General features: G+C 44.8%; 1 long non-coding RNA gene across 1 annotated transcript; it reads right to left on the bottom strand.

Moving 5' to 3' along the window:
* Positions 1-262: 262 nt before the first annotated feature.
* Positions 263-13,077, bottom strand: LOC144508520 (uncharacterized). Its single transcript, XR_013500296.1, has 3 exons — positions 12,797-13,077; positions 7,191-7,368; positions 263-476 (listed from the first exon to the last, which is right to left on the bottom strand). It is a non-coding gene; the product is annotated as an uncharacterized LOC144508520 (long non-coding RNA).
* Between the last annotated feature and the right edge of the window lie 5,952 nt (positions 13,078-19,029).

Below are 19,029 nucleotides of genomic sequence, written 5' to 3'. Positions count from 1 at the left end.
GTTCTTCCTCCAGCAGCAGCACCCAAGAGGAGTTTGAGAACCATCTAAACTTTTGTAGAAGCCGGAGTATCCCATTTGTTATAAAATGTCAACATTATTTGCTTCATGTATGTGGCTGTAAATCTTACATACAATGTTATGTAGAGAGCATATCTAACGATAGCTCACAATCCTTTGCTCTTATAATAGCTTCCATTACAAAAACACAAATAAATTACAATATATTTGCCATGCTTATGGGATTCTTTTTATGTCCCCAAATCAATTGCGTCATTTTCTTCTCAATTTTCCCCCAACCTTCTTCCCAGTGTTATGTCTTATTCTTTAGTCAACAGGATTAGTGGGTAACCTGTTTGCCACCAAATATACCATTTATATGGGCGCCAGGAAAGAGGAAGAATGGTCTGAAATACGTGATTATTCCTTTGTTTCTTCTGTGGCCTGACAATCCCAGTTCCACCATCAGATCCTCTGGTCTTTATGTGGAAACAAAAAGCAGAGAGAAACAAAGAGTGATTACTTGGAAGTAAAAATCTGACTATTCTTGAGAGAAAACACAGATAGAAATGCAAAGCAAATTATCACCATCTTGATCAATACGGCTGTTCTGTTCTAGTCCTCATGATATCTATGTACATCATTTTTTTTATTCATTCAAAGGATATGGGCATCGCTGCCTGGGCCAGCATTTACTGCCCATCCTCAATTGCACTTGAACTGAGTGGTTTACTAGGCCATTTCTGAGGGTATTTAAGAGTCAACCACATTGCTGTGGTTCTGGAGTCACATGTAGGCCAAACCAAGTAAAGATGACAGATTTCCTTCCCTAAAGGACACTAGTGAACCAGATGGGTTTTTACGACAATCATCAATGCTTTCACAGTCATCATAGATCATAGAAGTCATAGAAACCCTACAGTGCAGAAGGAGGCCATTCGGCCCATCGAGTCTGCACCGACCACAATCCCACCCAGGCCCTACCCCCACATATTTACCCGCTAATCCCTCTAACCTACGCATCTCAGGGGCAATTTTTAAACTGGCCAATCAACCTAACCCGCACATCTTTGGACTGTGGGAGGAAACCGGAACACCCGGAGGAAACCCACGCAGACACGAAGAGAATGTGCAAACTCCACACAGACAGTGACCCGAGCCGGGAATCGAAGCCGGGACCCTGGAGCTGTGAAGCAGCAATGCTAACCACTGTGCTACCGTGCCACCCTTATTAGACTTTTAATTCCAGATTTTTCAACCGTGCCGCCCATCATTAGACTTTTAATTCCAGATTTTTCAAACCGGGTCCCAAGAGGATTATTCTGGGTCTCTGGATAACTAGTCCAGTGACAATACTATTATGCCACTGCCTCCCCTGGAGAGCTAGAGGCAGAAGAGGAAAATAGCAAAGTTCTTTTGTTGTATGATTCTCTGCATTTACTCTGTTGAGTATTTGATCATCTCCTCCTTGGATCATAGAATTACTACAATGCAGAACGAGGCCATTTGGCCCGTCGAGCCTGCACTGACAACAATCCCACCCAGGCCCTATCCCTGCAACCCCACGTATTTACTCTATTAATCTCCCTGACACTAACGGCAATTTAGCATGACCAATCAGCCTAACCCGTACATCTTTGGACTGTGGAAGGAAACCGGAGCACCCGGAGGAAACCCACACAGACACAGAAAGAACACGCAAACTCCATACAGACAGTCAGCTGAGGCCGGAATTGAACCTGGGTCCCTGGTGCTGTGAGGAAGCAGTGCTAACCACTGTGCCACCGTGCCACCTCCTGGATGATATAATTTACTTATTACTAATTCAACAGGTGGGCGTATTGTAATCACCACAGAACATCCTCGAATCATCCGTGGCAATATACTGAACAATGCACTTCCTATTAGTAATTAAAATTTTTAGAAAAATGGTGCTTTGACTTCACATTTCTATCTCGAATAGTTGGTTAGCTTTTTTTTGTTTGATCCATCCAGTAATCTGTATCAACAAACATCGGCACAAATATAATTACTTTGGTGATGCAAATTCTCTGAAAAATATTAGAGAATTACTCTTCAGTTATCTGGTTATGAGAAAATGCATAAAAAACTCGACAACTGTAACTTATAATGAAATGATCCTTCAATTGTCTTTATTCTACCATCCATGTATTGAGAAATAACTGTTAAAACATGATAACGTTCCCCCATTAATGTAGGATTCATGTCCGAGATAAAGTCAAAAATACTAATTAGTGCTGACCAGTAAAATAAATGTATATTGCTTATCAAATAATTGAAAAATATTGTGCAAATTGATTGAAGTTCAGGGGTTGGCAGACAGGAGTCAGAGAGTGCAGACATTCCTGCTGTGAAATGGAAAGGAGTCACAGATGACAAGTGGTCCAGGGGCTACCTGGACCTCACAGTCTGAAGTCAGATATAGAAAACAGTGTAGAAGAGCAGTGGCCATACAGCAGGTGCAATCTTTGGGAGCATGGTGTACCCTAGCTGCAGAGAGAGGCTCCACAGGGAAAATGCACAGCTTGGTTTGCAGAGCTGTCCTACAGTTGATGTACCTGAGCATGGCAGATTCTGTACTGGGCTGCAGAGGGAATGGTGATAGTGATAGGGGGCATTTGCAGCCTGTAAATAGGGAACACATGATACAGCAGGAGGAGTGTGAAGCTGGCATGGGATGGGTGGAGGGAACCCCTGTAAGTTACAGTGCACACGACCTTCAGGTGGGATGGGCACAAATCCATATATTGCATAGGTGCCTCGCAGGTGATGGTGAGAACAAAGAACAAAGAAAAATACAGCACAGGAACAGGCCCTTCGGCCCTCCAAGCCCGCGCCACTCCCTGGTCCAAACTAGACCATTCTTTTGTATCCCTCCATTCCCACTCCGTTCATGTGGCTATCTAGATAAGTCTTAAACGTTCCCAGTGTGTCCGCCTCCACCACGTTGCCCGGCAGCGCATTCCAGGCCCCCACCACCCTCTGTGTAAAATACATCCTGCTGATATCCGTGTTAAACCTCCCCCTCCCCCTCTCTGATGTCTCTCCCCTGGTCTGGGCTCTCTCATATTTGTTCGGCTTGTGTTTATCCTGTATGGAGAAAAAAGAAAGAGATGTGATCAGAGGAGATGGAGCAGCAGGTGGGTGAAATGCATGTCCCCAGTGTCCAGTGAGTCCCCTGCAGAGGAGCCAGAGAATGGAGTTTGAACAACAAGACAGATGGGATGATGTTAAGTCTTGCTGAGAGAGTGAGTGATGATACGTGTCCCCCATGATTGAATGTGTGAGATCTGTGAAGACAGTTGAGTACATGATGTCTTCCTGAGTGTTTGATAGTGGAGGAAGCTGAGAGAGGACTTTCTCTGGCAGAATAGATGCGATCATTCATCTGCTTCCTGTATTGGGTGGCGTTTCATGGGCAGGTGCCAGCCGCACCAACCTCCTGTGTAATGGCCTCCCAGACTGTAGAGATGAGGTTGGTGTGCTTTCTTGAGCCGCGCCTGGGGGAGACCACATGCCTGTGAGTTCAGACGTCTGAAATAAGAGCCTTGAGGGCCTTGGGGCTGAAAGGAGGCCCTGCCTTCTTCTTGAGGCTTCCTGGCATGTTGGAGGATCTCCTGAAGACAGTTGCGCTGGAGTGAGTGATAGGAGTGTGCTGGACTGATGTTTAATTATGGCATTGAGATCTTTGAACCGGCCAGCTGATGGCGGGTGGGAGAATCAGCTCCCTGCCTGCCAGGTGATTCAGAGGCGAACTCACCTGTGCATAATTAAAGAGTTTCCAAGCACAGCACCCAGCGTAGGGTCCCACCATTCTGGCCAGTGGGAAAGGCGCTGCTAGAGCCTCCTACCATAGAACTTAGTCTCAAAATGGAAAATTCCACTCTAAATAACTGGCTACTGTACACCAAATGCAACTGGTAAATGGTTTTGTCTAATTTAATAAGCTTCTTCTGGTTGTGAAGAAAATTCTTCTTTATCGTGATAAACCCTGGAATATTAAGGAATATTTTTAAGGGAAATTTCTTTGAAAAATGTTGTATTCCAATTGCACTGGTTTGTGGCAAATTTTATGCTCAGCAATATGCAAATAGATTTGATGGAAACATGAGGGAAAAGAAACACTTCTCCAACCGGCCAGGATGGTGCTGCCTGACAGTGCTCGGGACCTGGGTTCAATTCCCAGCTTGGGTCACTGTGCGGAGCCTGCACGTTCTCCCCGTGTCTGCGTGGGTTTCCTCCAGCTGCTCCAGTTTCCTCTCACAGTCTGAAAGACGTGCTGGTTAGGTGCATTGGCCATGCTAAATTCTCCCTCAGTGTACCCGAACAGGCGCCGGAGTGTGGCGACTAGGGGATTTTCAAAATAACTTTGTTGCAGTGTTAATGTAAGCCTACTTGTGACTCTAATAAATAAACTTTTAAAACTAGTGTGAATCTGAATGCAATTTGCAACTAAATCACCTATTGTTCCCTCAGCGGAAACTCTTGGCTTTTATCCATATTTTTAAACAGGACACTAATGCTTCATCTATTGTGCTCAGAATGAATAATCTGCCCTCGAGCATTCATTATACTTTGTAAATCGCTGCTGCTGTGACATTATAGCACTTTCATAAATGGCAGGGACATGACATAAATATATTTACTGTTTTCCTGACATATCTTTAAGAAATGTAGGAGTTTGTCTTTTCCTTGAAATAATCATGAAATAACTTTTTTATTTTAAAAATGATCACATTTCCTGGGTCAGTCTCCTTCCCTTCAGTCCTGAACTGTGAATTGGCAACGATAAATTAAAGCCTTGCGTGACAACATAATCCAGGAGCTGCAATAAAAGCTGTTTGCCAATGCTATCGCTCACACCCTCATAAATCAGAGCATGCTGAGGTAATGTACTTATTGATTTGGTTTGTCAGGCATTTAGTTTCAATTATGTGAAAGGCATTTCAACCTTTTAAATATTTTCTAGTAAATGTACGTTACTTACAGTTCTTTCCGACTGAAACAGTCCATACAACAACAAGAGGCCTGATTTTTAGGCCCTGTTTAAACTGAGAAAATAAAAATCCCCCACACCCGGGCTCATTATCCGTGTGGATTAATACTTTTATCCCCTTAAAGCAAATTTTAAAATACTTTACGCCCCTCTCCCTCTGTCCCCTCTCTCTTAACTTAGACCCTACAGGGAAAAATAGTGCTGCCGGCCTATATGACAGTTCCCGCAGCTCCATCTCACACCTGGTCTCCTTTCCCTGAGGTGGGATTGGTGGCCGATAGGGTTACACCCACCCGCACTTGCAACTAAAAAAACGGTCAATTAAACTAATTAATGGCCTTTTAAGACTCCCTGTAAATGGCAGGGGCCAGTATAACTGGAGGTGGCCTCTTGGTGGCAGACTGGGAGAGCCAGCACTCCAAGCAGCCCGAGAGACTGCCAACGTCCTACAGCAGTTATAGGCTGCTCTGTACAAAGGTTAAAATGGATAACCGAAAGACTTGGTCAAATTGATCGGTTTTAGAGAGAGAAATAGGTGATGGAAGTAGAGAGGTTTGTGAATGGAATTCTAGAGTATGGGACTTCGATACCTAAGGTATAGCTGTTGACAATGGGGTGCTAGGTGGAAAATGTGCAAGATTATATCTTGGGACATAAATTTACATTAAAAAATCAATTACAGCTAAGTACTTTTCTGGAAGTTGCTGCTACTTTATACAAAAACAGTGCCACCCAGCTGTGATCCACATTCTGGTGGTCTCAAGGACTTGCTGAAATGGTCTAAAGTTCACAAAATCCAGGTTGTAGTATAACTTAGTTAGATGGTGAGAGAAGTGACAGGGTCGCATATTTAGTTCATATGATCAAAAATATTGTGAGGCAAATATGAAACTACTTATGGTAGATTCAATGGATAGGTTGAAAAATGTGCGGACAGTGAAATTTTCCATGCAGACACTGGACATTCTGGCTTACTCCTAATTCAATAATGCCACTGCAAGTGTGCAGGCACATCATCATGGAATAAAACTGCAGGTAACTTAAATTGCCAGTCTGACTATCAGAGGGAACGTAAGCACCTCCATGAAAGGTATAATGCTGAAAGATTAGGAGACACCAGCAATGATTATGTTTCTGTTGCCCTGCAACCTCAGAGCATTTAGATAAGGGTATTAAACTCAGTTTCTGCAAAGCCAAAGATGAAATCCCACTGCCAAACAGCAAAACAAATTGCCGATGTATAATCCTGATGATTATACCTGAGACTTCTTCTGAAACTGACGGATCAGAGTTAAATTTCACACTTAGATATACTGTTGTCTTTTAAATTTTATCCCAAATTTGAAACAGACTAAACTAACATGATAAAATCAGGCCAAAAACCTTGATCAGCTGCTCATGTGGTCTGATTTTAACCCACTCAGAACCCATTCACTTGCACAGAGTTAAAATCTGGTCCACTTGAACAGCCTGTTGTCTACATAAATGCGACGTTTGCTTACAAGATAGAAATTCCTAATGAAAGGGTTTCTTTAATCTCAAAAATGCCTTTAATGCATTCTTATGGTCAATATTGAACAAAATAGTGAATTCGTAGCTGTTAAAACTAATCCCTTTAACATACATTCATTCAAAAAATTGAGAATTTGACTTACTTATATTTGTGACAAAGCAAAGTCAGACTACAACTGCTTGATGACAATATTTACATTGAAGGTATAACATCATTTATTGAGATAAGATTGATCCATGAGTTTAGTCTAATATGTAAACTTCATTTTTGTGCATTTACTGTGACAAATTTGTTTCCTGGATATCAGAAACAGTTTTTTATTCAATTTTACTTTAGTTCCTCCTTTTATAAAATCGTTCATATAATCCCATAAACTGACTCCAAAAATGTACAGATTAAGTTGATTGGCCTTACTAAATTGCTCCTTAGTGTTAAGGGGATGTCAGGGGGATTAGTAGGGTGAATGTGTGGGGTTTCGGGGATAGGGCCTGGATGGAATTGTTGTTGGTGCAGACTCGATGGGCTGAATGGCCTCCTTCTGCACTGTAGGGAATTCTATGATTCTATGAGTTTCATTAGACATTTGGAAATAGGTGAGACAAGAAGAGCACTAGGGACAATGGACATGAAAGGATCACAAATACTAGAATCTAACAGGTTTACCATTTGACAGGATAGACTGGGATCCTGCTCTGTAACTGTGAGGTAGATTCCTGAAGAGGATGTTAGGGAAAAGACCATTTCAGAATAATATCATGCTCAGATCCATTGGTCAATTACACTCCAATCTGCAATATTCAGAACAGAGGATGCTGGAAAAACTCAGCAGGTCCGGCAGCATCTGTGAGGAGAGAAAACAGAATTAACATTTTGAGTCCTTTAGCTCTTTGTCCTAGAATCATAGAATCCCTACAGTACAGAAAGAGGCCATTCAGCCCATCGAGCCTGCACCGACAACAATCCCACTCCAAGTCCCCGTAACCTCACAAAGTTTCCCTGATAATCCCCCCGAAACTAGGGTCAATTTAGCATGGCCAATCAACCTAACCCACACATCTTTGGATGGTGGGAGGAAACTGGAGCATCCGGAGGAAGCCCACACAGACACGGGGACAGCGTGCAAACACAGATAGTGACCCAAGCCGGGAATCGAACCCGGGTCCCTGGCGTTGTCAGGCAGCAATGCTAATCACTGTGCCACTGTGCCATCAGATGAAGCATTTTTCCATCATACTCTTGTATCAGATTCCAGTATCCACAGTATCTTGCTTATTCCAATATTCTGAGGATGTATTCACAACATAATTAGCCTCAATGTCAAGGCACTTTGCACTGCATGTATTCTACAGTTATAATGCACAATCTGCAGTCAGGGTCGAACTTGACACTAGAATGAAGAGGAATGAGATTCCAAGAGGAAATAGTCTCACTCTGCTTTACTTTAAAGGTAGACATTCTGTGATGTAGAATTCTCCCCAGGCTGATGCACTGGCATGATTGCACCTTGCTTCCACATTTGTGAACTGACCCCAATGTGCCAACTTCCCACATTGAATGGAATTTTCCGCTGGCAACAATCTTCAGCCAGAAGTGCCAAGTGGATGATCTATGTTGGCCTCCTCCTGAGGTCCTCAGCATCACAGAAGCCAGTCTTCAGCCCATTCGATTCACTCCACATTAAATCAAGAAATGGTTGAAGGCACTGGATATCGCAAAGACTATGGGCAACATTCCAGCTATAGTACTGAAGACTTGTGCTCCAGAACTAGCCATGCCCCTAACTAAGTTGTTCCAGTACAGCTACTACACTAGCATCTACCTGGCAATGTGGAAAATAGCCAAGGTATGTCCTGCACACAAAAATAGGACAAATCCAACTCAGCCAATTAAAGCCCATCAGTCTACACTCAATCATCAGTCAAGTAACGGAAGGGGTCGTCAATAGTGCTTTCAAGCAACACTCGCTTAGCCGTAATGTGTTCACCGATGCACAATTTGTGTTCCGCCAGGGCCACTCCACTCCTAATCTCATTGAAGCCTTGGTTCAAACATGGACAAAAGAGCTGAACTCCAGAGTTGAGGTGAGAGTGACAGCCCTTGACAAGATAGCATGTGACTGAGTATGGCATCAAGAAGCCCAGAAAAACTGGAGTCACAAGTGCCAGACAATGACCATCTCCAATGAGAGAGAATCTAACCATCGCCCTTTAACATTCAATGGCATCACCATTGTTGAATCCCCCACTATCAACATCCTTGGGGTTACCATTGACCAGAAAGTGACCTGGACTAGCCATATAAATACTGTGACTACAAGAGTAGTTCAGAAGCTAGAAATTGTGTGGCAAATAACTCATCTCTTGTTACAATCATCAATTCATCGCCCTGTGGACCTCGTAGAATTCAAGTTCCCCTATTAGGTGAATGGAGGCCCGCCCAATAGGGAAGGAGCAGTGGTGGGGGGGGGGGGGGGGGCGGGGGGTGGTTTAAAACCAGCTGACTCCATTCAGGCTGGCTGTTGAAAGACTTTGTGGCTGACCTGTGTAAGTTTTTCGGGCAACTCAGGCTTTTTTTATGAGCTGGAAAAAGGACTTGAACCCTAAAGAACTGTGAAAGTGGCCACACTTGGCTGCAGGACTTGACCAAAAATGTCCCAGGGAGCCCAGCCAGCCTGTGTGTGTGTGTGTGTATGTGTGTGTGTGTGTGTGAAGGGGCCCAGTCCAAAAATTGCAAGCAGCCAGAAACCAGACAGACTGCTGATTAGGTTATCAGCAGCACAAAAAGGATCTGACGACCTCACCAGACTAGGCCGGCAGCAAGACAATACACCTGGTCTGGACTCAATACAGGTGATAATGGCCTTGTCCCAGAGCGAGGAGAAGCCCATTTCCCTAATGAGAAAACAATTAAACGATCTCCGATGGAACAATAAAGGACAGCAAGAGACCTATCACCTGGGATGGGGCCATCTGGTCTCTATGGACTGTAAGATCGCAGCTGCAGATAACACTAGCAAGCCTTTGTCTGTGGAACTGCCGGTTGGAAGGGGGGCGGAGTTGGCAGGAAAAGAATTCAAGTTTTACAATATAAAAGGATGGTCAGGCCGGCCATTTCTCTTTTTTCTCTTCGGACCAGCATGACAGCACTCTCCACTCTCTCCTCCTGTTGCTGCCTCTTGTTCTTCTCCAGCACGCAGCCCGAAGCCCACTGAGCAATTTAAACTAGGATTGTGAGTATCCCCTGGTAATTCGCGAAGTTCCCGAGATCATCATAGTGGATGAGGCTTTGGGGAAAGGGGGGGACTTTTGCATGCACCTTTCATAGTTTAAGACACTGGTAAACTTGTATAAAGTAAGAATTCCGTTGTGTCCATTTTAGTATTCCTTCCATAGCTATAGTCTTATAGAGCATAAGGCATTGTGTGTTGTTTTCCTGGTGTTTGGTGATTGACCTTGATGTTTTAATAAATATATATATATATCTTTGACTTCCATTGGAGTCCGTTTTGATCTTTTCAATTTCTCACCAATGATCTCTGACTAAGTCACCATATTAAATATTCCTTAATTCCATAATTCCGGAGTCTAGAACTGAGGGTACCCTGGGCGCTTCGAAACCGCCCACTCAGGAAAGGCTGCCAGGTAGTGGATAGGCAGCAGTTTCCTTTTCTCTCTCTTAGGAGCACTACTCTAGTGGAGTAGACGCAAGGTGGCCGTTGCTCCATCGGCGAGAGAGAGAATCACTCGGGCATTGGTGGGGTTTGGGTGACGGAGAACGAAACCTAAAATAAGCCCAGTGGAGTTAAAAAGAGGGATCCCACTACACCTGTACTCTGTGACCGCTGAACAACACTTTGAACACATTGTAAATAAAGGGTGATGGTGATGGAAGACTGGCCTCGGTAAGATTATTACACCTCCTGACTCCTCAAAGTCTGTCCACAATCGACAACATACAAATCAGGAGTGTCTTGGAATACTTTCCACTTGCCTGGATGAGTGCAGATCCAAGATCACTCTAGAAACTTGATACCATCCAGGATAAAGCAACCTGCTTGATTGCCACTCCAACCACAAATATTCACTTCCTCCACCACCGACACACACTAGCAACAGTATGTTTCACCTACACAATGCACTGCAGGAACTCACAAAGGTTGCTTACACAGCACCTTCCACACTCATGACCACTATCATCTATGATGTGGAGATGCCAGCATTGGACGGGGGTAGGGACTGTAAGAAGTCTCACAACACCAGGTTAAAGTCCAACAAGTTTATTTGGAATCACGAGCTTTCGGAGCGCCGCTCCTTCACTCACATCACTCACCTGATGAAGGAGCAGGGCTCCAAAAGATTCCAAATAAACCTTTGAAAATGTGACTAAACACATTGATGAAGGGAAGGCGGTAGATGTGGTTTATATGGATTTTAGCAAGGCGTTCGATAAGGTCCCCCATGCAAGGCTTCTAGAAAAAGTGAGAGGGCATGGGATCCAAGGGGCTGCTGCCCGGTGGATCCAGAACTGGCTTGCCCAAAGGAGACAGAGAGTGGGTATAGATGGGTCTTTTTCTAAATGGAGGTCGGTCACCAGTGGTGTGCCCCAGGGATCTGTTCTGGGACCCTTGCTGTTTGTCATTTTCATAAATGACCTGGATGAGGAAGCGGAGGGATGGGTTGGTAAGTTTGCCGACGACACGAAGGTTGGTGGGGTTGTGGATAGTCTGGAGGGATGTCAGAAGTTACAGAGGGACATAGATAGGATGCAAGACTGGGCGGACAAGTGGCAGATGGACTTCAACCCAGATAAATGCGTCGTGGTCCATTTTGGTAGGTCAAATGGGATGAAGGAGTACAATATAAAGGGAAAGACTCTTAGTACTGTAGAGGATCAGAAGGACCTTGGGGTCCGGGTCCATAGGACTCTAAAATCGGCCCCGCAGGTGGAGGAGGTGGTTAAGAAGGCGTATGGTGTGCTGGCCTTTATCAATCGAGGGATTGAGTTTAGGAGTCCAGGGATAATGATGCAGCTATATAAGACCCTCGTCAGACCCCACTTGGAGTACTGTGCTCAGTTCTGGTTGCCTCACTATCGGAAGGATGTGGAAAAAATTGAAAGGGTGCAGAGGAGATTTACAAGGATGTTGCCTGGATTCAGTGGCATGCCTTATGAGGATAGGCTGAGGGAGCTCGGTCTTTTCTCCTTGGAGAGACGTAGGATGAGAGGAGACCTAATAGAGGTATATAAGATGGTGAGAGGCATAGATCGGGTGGACCCTCAAAGGCTTTTTCCCAGGGTGGAAATGGCTGCTACGAGAGGACACAGGTTTAGGGTGCTGGGGGGTAGGTACAGGGGAGATGTTAGGGGTAAGTTTTTCACACAGAGGGTGGTGGGCAAGTGGAATCGGCTGCCGTCAGTGGTGGCGGAGGCGAACTCAATAGGGTCTTTTAAGAGACTCCTGGATGAGGAGCTTAATAGGATGGAGGGTTATCGGTAGGTCTAGAAGGTAGGGATGTGTTCGGCACAACTTGTGGGCCGAAGGGTCTGTTTGTGCTGTCGTTTTTCTATGTTTCTATGTTTCTAAACCTGTTGGACTTTAACCTGGTGCTGTGAGACTTCTTACTGTGCCCACTATCATCTAGAAAGACAAAGGTAGTAAATGCCTGAAAGTTCCCTTCCAAGCACCCATCATCCTGACTTGGAAATACATCACAGTTCCTTCACTGGGTTAAAATCCTGGATGCATGTTCTTGGGGCTGCACTCATTCAGGCAAGTGTGCCTTATAGATGGCGAAGAGGCTTTGGGGAGTCAGGAGGAGAGTTGCTCTCTGCAGAATTCCCAGCCTCTGACCTGCTCTTGTTGCCACAGTATTTATATGGATGGTCAAGTTCCATTCTGATCAACGGGACCCCCCAGGGTGTTGATAGTGGGGAGTTCAGTGATGGTAATGCCTATTCAATGTCAAGAGTAGATGGTTAGACCCTCTCTTGTTGGAGATGGTCATTGCCTGCGTCATGAACATGCCAGCAGGTTCAAAGCCTTCAGCATTTCAGAAGGTATTTCAAAGGATGTGAGTCTAATTGACAAGATTAGCAGCGCAGACAGACCAGAAGAATACATTGTTACACTTTTGCACCATCCATTGCTACGATTGCACCATTCAGGGAAGGCATACATTTGTTAATCTTTTAGAACAAACAAAAGCTGAGGGGACAGACAGCAAATACAGAGAGAATCTTCAAAGAGAAATGATAGTATAATCGGCAACCTTTTGTGGAAGCAGGAGGCAGTTTCCATCTAGCAGCCTGAGGGGCAGAGGCCAGCTCGCAGCCGATTCTAGCTAGCCGACCAAAAGCAAGAGTGCAGAAACCTTTGTGGAGACTTTGCTGAACCAAGAGACATTCCCTGGAAAAAAATTCTCAATCGTATACAGTGTGGTAACGATAAGCTGGCCTTCACTTATAGATCTATTGAATTGGATATTATTTTGGAAGATGGAAGTCCTGAAAGAGTTCAGATCTTGTAAATGTACTTTGAATGAAAAGGGGTAATTTCTACATAAACCATGTGGGTGTGTTTAGTAGTTTTTATACGTAACTGTCTTAGATCATTTTACTCCAGTTCATGCATATGTATCTTTTCTTTATAGAAATAAATAGTCTTTATTTAATGTTATACTGTGTCTGGGCTAGTTACTGTTCACACTGGGTTTCACCTTCCTCACACTATTCCTGTAAACAAAACCACAAACTGATGACCCAGGTTGGGATAGCCTCACAGATAACATCAGCCAGGTTTGTGACACCTGACATTGTTCAACACCATCCAGGACAAATAACCCATTTCATTGGTATCACATCCACCCCTCTATAGTCTGTCTATTAACCAAGCAAGAGTTTTAACAACACCAGGTTAAAGTCCAACAGGTTTATTTGGTAGCAAATACCATTAGCTTTCGGAGCGCTGCTCCTTCATCAGATGGAGTGGAAATCTGCTCGTGAGCATATAGTGATAGTGAGCGTATGAACCAAGCACCATGGCTCAGGTCCACAGATAGAAGGACCAGCTCAAAACAATCAGAAGCTCCCAGCTCAGACAGTGGGGCCAATCTGGCTTACTGGAAGGCCTTTCATTGGCATTCCAGCCTGTCCACCATCCCTGATTGGGCAGTGAGCCCTCTTTGGCCTTTAATTGGCTGCAGCCTTGAAGATTGTGGTGAGTATACCTAAAACATGTTGTGAGAGATCAGACCCAGAACTAGCCTCCTGACCCTTGATTCAAAATCCAACCTTGGTGTCAAGACTGCCACACTGCCTGATTTGCATGTCCTCACTGGATAGTGAGCAAGTATAATCATGGCTGAAATCAGGCAGAACAGAAAAAGATCTTGAAATTAGAAATAGTGCGTTCTTTTGTGGATTTATACACCTGTCCATGGAAATGATACTGCTACATCTAGGAAATACTCACTCACTCACCTGATGAAGAAGTAGCGCTCTGAAAGCTCGTGATTCCAAATAAATCTGTTAGACTTTAACCTGGCATTGTGAGACTTCTTACTGTGTCCACCCGAGTCCAACGCTGGCATCTCCACATCATGACATCTGTGAGAAGACAACAGAAAACTCAGAGCCACAGTTTAGCTTTGGTGCAAAGGTAAATCAGCTTCAAACCAATGTTAAAGTTATAGTACTAGGTGATAACTAATAATTCTCTCTGCAGCTGATGCAACCCTGAGCCAGGGATGTTTCAAAATTGTGTAAGGTGTGGAAATCTTGTGAGGATTTTTATTCAAAGTGAGTAGAATCAAAAGAATGACAACCAAAATGGAAGATTGCTGCAACTTATGTAAGCAATTGCGAGTGGAAAATTTTTAATAGTCAGTTAATGAACCGTGTGGGTGGCACACAGTGGCACAGTGGTTAATACTGTTGCCTCACAGCACCAGGGACCTGAGTTCAATTCCCGGCTTGGGTTACTGTATGTGTGGAGTTTGCACATTCTCCTCGTGTCTGGGTGAGTTTCCTCCAGGTGCTCCGGTTTCCTCCCACAATCCAAAGATGTGCAGGTTAGGTTGATTGGCTGTGCTAAATTGCCCCTTAGTATCAGGGGGACTGGCGAGGGTAAATGCATGGGGTTATGAGGATAGGGCCTGGGTGGGATTGTCGTTGGTGCAGACTCGATGGGCCGATGGCCTCCTTTTGCACTGTAGGATTCTATGAACCTATGAATTCTATAAACATAATTACATGCAGTCTTAGAACATAGAACAGTACAGCACAGAACAGGCTCTTCGGCCTACGATGTTGTGCCGAGCTTTATCTGAAACCAAGATCAAGCTATCCCACTCCCTACCATCCTGGTGTGCTCCATGTGCCTATCCAATAACTGCTTAAATGTTCCTAAAGTGTCTGACCCCACTATCACTGCAGGCAGTCCATTCCACACCCCAACCACTCTCTGCGTAAAGAACCTACCTCTGATATCCTTCCTATATCTCCCACCACAAACCCTATAGTTATGCCACTTGTAATAGCTCCATCCACCCGAGGAAATAGTCTTTGAACATTCACTCTATCTATCCCCTTCATCATTTTATAAACCTCTATTAAGTCTCCCCTCAGCCTCCTCCGCTCCAGAGAGAACAGCCCTAGCTCCTTCAACCTTTCCTCATAAGACCTACCCTCCAAACCAGGCAGCATCCTGGTAAATCTCCTCTGCACTCTTTCCAGCGCTTCCACATCCTTCTTATAGTGAGGTGACCAGAACTGCACACAATATTCCAAATGTGGTCTCACCAAGGTCCTGTACAGTTGCAGCATAACCCCACGGCTCTTAAACTCCAACCCCCTGTTAATAAAAGCTAACACACTATAGGTCTTCTTCACAGCTCTATCCACTTGAGTGGCAACCTTTAGAGATCTGTGGATATGGACCCCAAGATCTCTCTGTTCCTCCACAGTCTTCAGAACCCTACCTTTGACCCTGTAATCCACATTTAAATTAGTCCTACCAAAATGAATCACCTCACATTTATCAGGGTTAAACTCCATCTGCCATTTTTCAGCCCAACTTTGCATCCTATCTATGTCTCTTTGCAGCCCACAACAGCCCTCCACCTCATCCACTACTCCACCAATCTTGGTGTCATCAGCAAATTTACTGATCCACCCTTCAGCCCCATCCTCTAAGTCATTAATAAAAATCACAAAGAGCAGAGGACCAAGCACTGATCCCTGTGGCACTCCGCTAGCAACCTGCCTCCAATCCGAAAATTTTCCATCCACCACCACCCTCTGTCTTCGACCAGACAGCCAGTTGACTATCCAATCGGCCAACTTTCCCTCTATCCCACACCTCCTCACTTTCATAATAAGCCGACCATGGGGGACCTTATCAAACGCCTTACTAAAATCCATGTATATGACATCAACTGCCCTACCTTCATCAACACACTTAGTTACCTCCTCAAAAAATTCTATCAAATTTGTGAGGCACGACTTGCCCTTCACGAATCCGTGCTGACTATCCCGGATTAATCCGCATCTTTCTAAATGGTCGTAAATCCCATCCCTAAGGACCTTTTCCATCAATTTACCAACCACCGAAGTAAGACTAACTGGTCTATAATTACCAGGGTCATTTCTATTCCCTTTCTTAAACAGAGGAACAACATTCGCCATTCTCCAGTCCTCTGGCACTATCCCCGTGGACAGCGAGGACCCAAGGATCAAAGCCAAAGGCTCTGCAATCTCATCCCTTGCCTCCCAAAGAATCCTAGGATACATTTCATCAGGCCCAGGGGACTTATCGACCTTGAGTTTATTCAAAACTGCCAGGACATCCTCCCTCCAAACATCTATTTCCTCCAGCCTATTAGCCTGTAACACCTTCTCTTCCTCAAAAACATGGCCCCTCTCCTTGGTGAACACTGAAGAAAAGTATTCATTCATCACCTCGCCTATCTCTACTGACTCCATACACAAGTTCCCACTACTGCCCTTGACCGGCCCTAACCTCACCCTGGTCATTCTTTTATTTCTCACATAAGAATAAAAAGCCTTGGGGTTTTCCTTGATCCGACCCGCCAAGGACTTCTCACGTCCCCTCCTAGCTCTCCTAAGCCCCCTTTTCAGCTCATTCCTTGCTAACTTGTAACCCTCAATCGAGCCATCTGAACCTTGTTTCCTCATCCCTACATAAGCTTCCCTCTTCCTTTTCACAAGACATTCCACCTCTTTCGTGACCCATGGTTCCCTCACTCGGCCATTTCCTCCCTGCCTGACAGGGACATACCTATCAAGGACACCCAGTATTTGTTCCTTGAAAAAGTTCCACTTTTCATTAGTTCCTTTCCCTGACAGTTTCTGTTCCCAACTTATGCCCCCTAATTCTTGCCTAATCGCATCATAATTACCTCTCCCCCAATTGTAAACCTTGCCCTGCCGTACGGCCCTATCCCTCTCCATTGCAATAACAAAAGACACCGAATTGTGGTCACTATCTCCAAAGTTCTCTCCCACAACCAAATCTAACACTTGGCCCGGTTCATTTCCCAGTACCAAATCCAATGTGGCCTCACCTCTTGTCGGCCTATCCACATATTGTGTCAGGAAACCCTCCTGCACACACTGCACAAAAACTGCCCCATCCGAACTATTTGACCTACAAAGGTTCCAATCAATATTTGGAAAGTTAAAGTCCCCCATAACAACTACCCTGTGACCCCCACACATATCCATAATCTTGCAACACAATCTTCCAAACAAGTGTCTTCACTCCTCCGAAGCGCTCACCAGAAAATGTAGAATGTCACTTATACTTAATTAATTTGTAAATGAATGTTAGATCTGATCCAATCACAAGACGAACCACACACACAATTGTGCAACAAATGTTATTTTCCTCAGATCTGTTTCTCTTCAGTTAAGTGTTTAACATTGTGCGACAATTAACTTTTTAAAAATAATCTCTTTGGACTTCTTAAATTCTTTACCCCTCTTTATCTTGATAAGTTATGCATTGAGCCATACAATACAATACAAGATAAGACATACATCTCCAACTATTTAATTATAGTTATGTCCATAAGCTAGAAATCAATTGCTATTCATCCAGCGACACTGTAAACAAGTCAGACACTTACCTTTGTTTGCTGTACAATCATTTAAAATGGCGAAATGTATCATTAGTCAGGTATAGAGCTATAGCTCGCTCACAGCTAAGAATCTATTCAGTTTCATTGTATATCAGTTAAAGATTCACCAGCCAGCATACAGGAATTTGAACCTAAGCTGCTTCTTTTTCAATTCTCGACCAAAAGACAGGTCTGACCCACAGCACTGTGATCTCTCCAGGTAGGGCAAAGAGCAAGCAGGGTCCCAAATCCACCCCAGCTAGAACTAGGATCGAATCCTGTGCTGTTGGCACCAATCTGATCCACACTGGCCATCGTCTAACTGAGACAATCCTCCATCCTCCCCACCACCCCTCCCCACCCTCCCCACCACTCCTCCCCCCCGCCTCCCAAGGAGTCCCCGTTGCTTTGGTAATACACACCTCTACATGCATGCTGTAGTTTGGAGCTATGAATAGTGATAATAGAAGTTCCAATTGCCTTTCTATCTGGGCGGCACAGTGGCACAGCGGTTAGCACAGCTGCCTCACAGCTCCAGGGGCCCCGGGTTCGATTCCCTGCTGGGTCACTGTCTGTGTAGAGTTGGCACGTTCTCCCTGTGTGTGCGTGGCTTTCCTCTGGGTGCTCCGGTTTCCACCCACAGTCCAAAGATGTGTGGGTTAGGTGCATTGGCCATGCTAAATTGCCCCTTAGTCTCCCGGGATGCATAGGTTAGAGGGCGTAGTGGGGTAAATGTGTGGGAATAGGGCCTGGGTGGGATTGTTGTCAGTGCAGACTCAATGGGCCAAATGGCTTCCTTTTGCACTGTAGGGATTCTATGATTCTACATAGCTGACAAGGAATCTTTCTGATTCTTATCACCTGCCATTGGCGTATGCTGGAAGGATTTTCAGATTGATACTCAACCTGTTAGGCTATATTCTGAATGCACCTTCCTTGACCATCAAGTCCTGTAGTAGAATTTGATCTTCTGGCTCAGTGGCAGCAACAAATACTCCCCTGTTAAGTTGGAGGGTGGAAGAGATGTCAATTAGGCTCATTAAGAAGCCAGTTGAGACCCATTTTCCCTGAGTAGTGCCTCAGGGATTTAACAGGAGCTGCAAGACATTCCCACGCCCTAGGAAAGTCGCTCAGCAAACTCTAGTCAGGTTTGCAAACAGTATGCTAGGATTGCCTCAATATCAGGCACTCAATCGAGCGACCAGCATCAGGAAGGGGAAAGGCCACTGAAAACCAATCCTTGCCTCTGATCCCTTTTGTCCCTCCTTCCCACAACCCCTATCCTGCGAACTCCATCCACACTCACTCACCTTTGTTTTGGGATCCCATAATGTCCCTTGCCCCCTCCAGGGGCAAGTTCTGCC

This window comes from Mustelus asterias, chromosome 20, assembly GCF_964213995.1.
Source record: "Mustelus asterias chromosome 20, sMusAst1.hap1.1, whole genome shotgun sequence".
Taxonomy (NCBI): Eukaryota; Metazoa; Chordata; class Chondrichthyes; order Carcharhiniformes; family Triakidae; genus Mustelus; species Mustelus asterias.
This window is presented reverse-complemented; position numbering and strand designations above follow the sequence as displayed.